This window comes from Cupressus sempervirens, chromosome 10 (genome assembly GCF_028749045.1).
Source record: "Cupressus sempervirens isolate cs-2001-9-10 chromosome 10, ASM2874904v1, whole genome shotgun sequence".
In the NCBI taxonomy this organism is placed as follows: Eukaryota; Viridiplantae; Streptophyta; class Pinopsida; order Cupressales; family Cupressaceae; genus Cupressus; species Cupressus sempervirens.
Window position 1 is genome coordinate 911,482,310 of NC_143127.1, and position 5,407 is coordinate 911,487,716.

A 5,407-nucleotide genomic window follows, 5' to 3' on the forward strand; every position below is an offset into this window, starting at 1 on the left:
TTTTTTCTAATAATTTAAAATTTAATTATTATTTAAAATATATATTTTGAACTATCTTTATTTTCATTTTTATTTTTTATTTATCTAAAAAAAGTGAAATATTTTTTTAATATTCTTTGTAATTTAGTGATAGCTATGTGTGGAAACTTTGTTCTCATAAAATTAATTCCCCTTGCATTGCTATGTCAGTCTCTATGGTTTTTCCTATTTTAAAAATATTTTTCTTAATTTTTTATCTTATTTTTTAACTTTAGCAGTTGTTAGTAAAAAACTACACATTTATTATGAAAATAATATCATAATATTTTTTATTGATTTTTAGATCAACTATTTTTTATTTTTTTTAAATTAACTTTAGTAATTTTCAAAGATTGAAAAGAATAAAAAAATGCACTTATTTTCACATATAATTGATTTTCAATTTTCAATTTTGATTATCTTATATAATAATATCAATTTTCAATTTTCATCTATTATACACTATTATTATAAAATATTAATTGACATAATATTAATTCTAAATGAATTCAACCTTAACGATAACATTAATTCACCGTATTGTCATAATAAAAGTTGAATCAATTGAAATGTTTTATTTAAAATTTCAACTAAAATGAGTTCATTTGACCTACGGTTGAAACGTTTGAATCTAAGATTGTATTACAACTAAAAGAAATTAATATGTTGGAGTATTTTGATTGGAAGATGTACATTTGTGGGTAAATATTGAAATATGTAATTCGTTCGTTCGCTACTCCCGGGTAAGCGGCAATATTTCCAGCCTCTCACCGGTTCAAAGTACAGCAGGGCGCAAACATAACCGGTACTAAATTCAAACAGAATTCACGGTCCAGGGTCCAAGTCAAAAATTCAACGTTCAATGCAGCTGCCATATTCATCCACGACGATCCGGTCGTTACGCTTGCATTGATTTAAGCGTCTTTTGAACGGGGAATTTATTTCCACGACCCCGACCCCCCTTGTTCACACCTTCCACGCTCCGCTCTCTCTGTCCTCGATATATATCTACACTGAAAGGGAAGCGAAAACGCAGCATGAAAATTTTGAACAAACAATCTAAACAATGAATATGGATTTGGGTACATTGAGAACGAAGGGAATGGATGTTGAAGTGACAGTGCCCAGCTATCTGAGATGCCCCATCTCGCTTGATCTGATGAAGGATCCGGTGACTCTCTGCACCGGAATCACTTACGATCGGCAGAGCATCGAGACGTGGTTAGATGCTGGCAACAATGTCTGCCCCGTCACGAATCAGATTCTGCATTCACAAGATACAATCCCGAATCACACACTCCGTCGAATAATTCAGGACTGGTGCGTCGCCAACGGCGGGCGAGGTGTAGAGAGAATCCCGACGCCCAAAGCTCCTCTCGATCCGACCTGCCTCAATGCAATTCTGGCAGAGATTTCGTGCGGAGAGAAAGAATCCATGGAGAAATTGAGGCGATTGGGCAGGGAAAGCGAGAGGAATAAAAGATGCATCGCCGGCTCAAATGCATCCTCTGTTCTCGCCGCCGTTTTTGCCGAGCACAGCGCTGGGGCTCTGTATAATCGGTTGCAACAGTCGGTAGAGATCTGCGAAGAGGCTCTGGCGGCTCTGACTCTGACATTGCCTCTCACTTCACAGGCCATGGATTTTCTCGCCTTGTCCGACGCCATTGCTTGCCTCGTCTGGATTCTCCGAGAAGGAAATCCCGAGGCAAAGAACAGCGCTATTGTGATTCTCCGGCCAATGGTTTTCAACGACAAGTACAGAGATATGGTAGCAAAATGTGAAGGATTGGCAAAGGGATTGGTGCAGCTCCTTAGAGAGCCCATATGTCCAGTCGTTACAAAGTTAAGCGTGGGTATCATATACCAGATTGCCCAGAGGAAATCAGTGAGGATCAAGCTCGTGGAGGCAGGGGCTGTTCCTCTTCTGGTGGAGATTCTTGTAGACGGAGAGCGGGGCGTTTGTGAAAATGCAATGTTGGCGCTGGAAATCCTTTGCAGTTGCACGGAGGGCCGAGGGGCTGCTTCTGCTAATGCGTTAACTCTGCCGGTTGTTGTGAAGAAGATGTTGCGAATCTCCAATTTGGCAACGGAATCGGCGGTCTGTGTTTTATGGAATGTTTGCCAGAATTCGTCGGATAGCGGGGCCGTGTGGGAGGCGTTGCAGGCGGGGGCGTTTGACAAGCTGTTGTTGATAGTGCAGGTGGGATGCTCCGAGGAAACGAGGGATAAATCAATTAAGTTACTCAAAGCTTTCAACAACTATACGACTGATTGGCAATGTGCAGAGACGCTTCATCTGCATCATGTCAAGCGTTCCTTCTAAATCGAGTAAATCTTCCAGACCTCTTCCTCGTCGACCAGTGGGGAGTTTATCAAATGTAAATATATGCATTATTTTGTATGGCTCTTTTCAAGGCCATTAACTGATCTATCGGCAAAATTTTTTTTATCCTGATTAATGAGATAAAGCAGGATGCTTGGAAAAACAAAGGCGAGAATTAATAAATAGTATCTCCCGAATGTACACCTCTATATAAATCTCACAGTTTCTGTGTGGTCGACTACACTGTACACCAAGCAACAAATAGGTACTTTAAGTCACCTGACAACAAGAATCCGTAATTATAAGCCATAATTTCTGGCTTTAAAGTGTGGTCATATGTATATTGTTATATCATATTGTTGACATGAATGTATACGCTGAGACATTTATTCAATATCAACAATATATGGGTTTTCTTATACGGCAATTCGATTTCCACACCAGCTGCATGATTTCCGAGCAACCGTTTTTAACCATATCTGGATTAATATTTCACTGTCTAGTTTTTAATATAACTTTATGGATTCGAATTTAATAAATAATGGTTTATAGCAATTCATTTCTTATGAGAAAGGATGGATTATTGACCACTCATTGTTGCATATTTCTTTAATTTTCTTATTTTTAGGTGATTTATTCATTTTTATATAGTTGTCAAGATAAACTTTTTCTTCACATGGTTACTAAGAAACTACCATTCGATTTGTTTAATAGGTTCGTTATCTTAAGTTAGATTAATGCTTGTTACTGTCATTTCATTTTATACCTCACGTCATAAGTTTAAGACAAATTTCAAAATCTTAAATCTTTTAATGCCTCACCTTGTCCTATATAATCAAGGAATTTTGTTTTTGCTTTAATTTATATACATGTGTTGTACATTTGCATTCTTTTATACAATAAAATTATTCCTCGTGTTGGATATCTACTATGTTCTCATTAAAACTCTTAATTTTTCTAATATTTTACTTCAAAGAGAATACAAAAAAATGACATGTGAGGAGATTTATTTTTCTATTTATATTCTATAATTTTATTTTGGAACATGTTGGAATAACTTGAGGTCAACATTGATACATTTTTAATTTTAAAACTATTCAATGGGAGCGGATGGCGAACCTACAACTAGAGTTTCAAGTAGCTTTGCAACAAGTTTGGAAGGGGGTCTAGAGGAGGAATCAAATGAGGATGATGATTCACTTGTGTATCTACTCTCTTACAAGTCTATTATTTTTAGAGGGAGATTTCCATAGGTGTTGTGGGAAGGATTAATATGCCTTAGCAAGTGCTTGATGTTACCCTTGTTTTTGTGATGTTCCTTTGTGTATCACACGTGTCTTTTGGTGTGCAGATTTTTATGCTACAGTTGTAGGTTTGAAAAGAGGTGTTTCTCTCCTCTTCTTGGCAGCCCTACTTTAGAGTGACCTTCTATGACTAAAGAATCTTCTCCCTTGTGTGAGAGGCTCTGTGCTAAGGTGAGAATGGGGGTGCTTGTTTTATCAATCGTTCTTTACTTGTTGTTGTAGAGTTTTTTTTTGTTGGTGTAGTGGGATGTGGTTGGTTAAGCTTGGAGCCATAGATGTGTATATTTCCTTCTTTTGGATGTAACTTCTCTCTTGGTGGGTTCTCATGGTTTCCCTACTTGAGGTGAGATCCTCACTCTGAGATGGGGATTTTTATCTTTTATCTTAAAAGTGTTATGCTTGTTGTGGCATTATAGTTTGGGCTTAGAATGGAAGGCTCATTTCCATTGGTGATGGTTCTTACAAAAAAAATAGTATGGCTATTGCAATGTGGTGTTAGGTGTTGAAGGGAGATGGCTTCCTTTAGTTGGAGTTATGCTTGATGCCTTGAGGTCTTGCTCTGTTTTATGAATTGAGCCATTGGTTGGGCTTTTTCCTATGAGACTTTGTCAATACACTTTGCTAGTTCCTTGTGCCTTGATCTTACCTTACAAGGATTGGCCTTTTTTGGTTTTGGGGCTTCTACCTTTTGTGGTGTCACACAACTTTTGTAGATGTTGGACCCATTTTTAAGATTACTCTAGTGGTGCCCCAAAGACTTGTAGTTGCTTCTTAGCTATCCTTTGAAATTGCTTTCCTAATGAGGAGGAGCTTTGTCCTCTCAAGGATGGAAGATGTCCTAATTCTATGACAACATCTTGGTTGTCGATTCTCTGGTGGTGTTCTAGTTGGAAACCTCAACTGGTTTTCTTGTTGGATGAATGTTGGGCAAGGTTTTACATCCATTTATTTTGTCAGTTTGTTTTTAGAGGCATTTATGGTTTATGCTCTCGAGTTATGTTTAGAGGTTAGTTTCTCCATTTGGGCTTGGTCTTTGTTCAGGTTGTTATTGAGTGACAAGTTATTTCTTTATGGATATTGTATTCTCCAATTTCTATGTAGTGCTAGTGAGGCATGCTATTAATTTTAAAGGATACTTATTGGTTAGTTGTTTTTTTTGGGTGGGAAGGCATGGTGGTTTTAGCAAGTTTGGTAGGTTAAAGGTCCTTCTAAAAATCCTTCAAGGTTTTGGGTTCCTTTCAAAAACCCTCAAGCTTGGCTTTGGAAGCTTATTCCCTTATCTTAGCTTTTGATCATTATTCTTTTGTAAGAAGTTTTCTATTGTAACAAGTTTTAGGGGCTTTCCAATCCATTCCTTCTTAATAAAAAACATTGAGTTCAAGATGTAAGGAATAGATTAGTCTTTTCATTTGTCCAAAATGAATGTTCAAGGTTAGATATAGAAGATTTTGGAATTTGGACATCTAATAAGAGACTAATCCTTTAGAATAATCTATGTCAAACTTGACATTACAATAATATCCAAAAGGCCTAGGAACATACATATTAATTAATATTTCAATAATTTTAGTTTTTTTTTGTCATGTCAACATTAAATGTGGATATACATGCACACTGAACCAATTTTTATTTAAAACCTTTAGTTTAACTTTTACTTTCCTTTAAGAAAGATTTTCTTTAGAGTTGAACGATCACCTATAATTTATATTTGAGTAGATATTAATTAAATTAATATTTAAAAAATAAATTTATTTTAATAAAG

At 36.3% G+C, this 5,407-nt stretch overlaps 1 pseudogene; it reads left to right on the plus strand.

Moving 5' to 3' along the window:
• The first annotated feature begins 1,017 nt into the window (after positions 1 to 1,017).
• LOC149536950 (U-box domain-containing protein 21 pseudogene) lies at positions 1,018 to 2,768 on the plus strand (annotated as a pseudogene).
• The last annotated feature ends 2,639 nt before the right edge of the window (positions 2,769 to 5,407 follow it).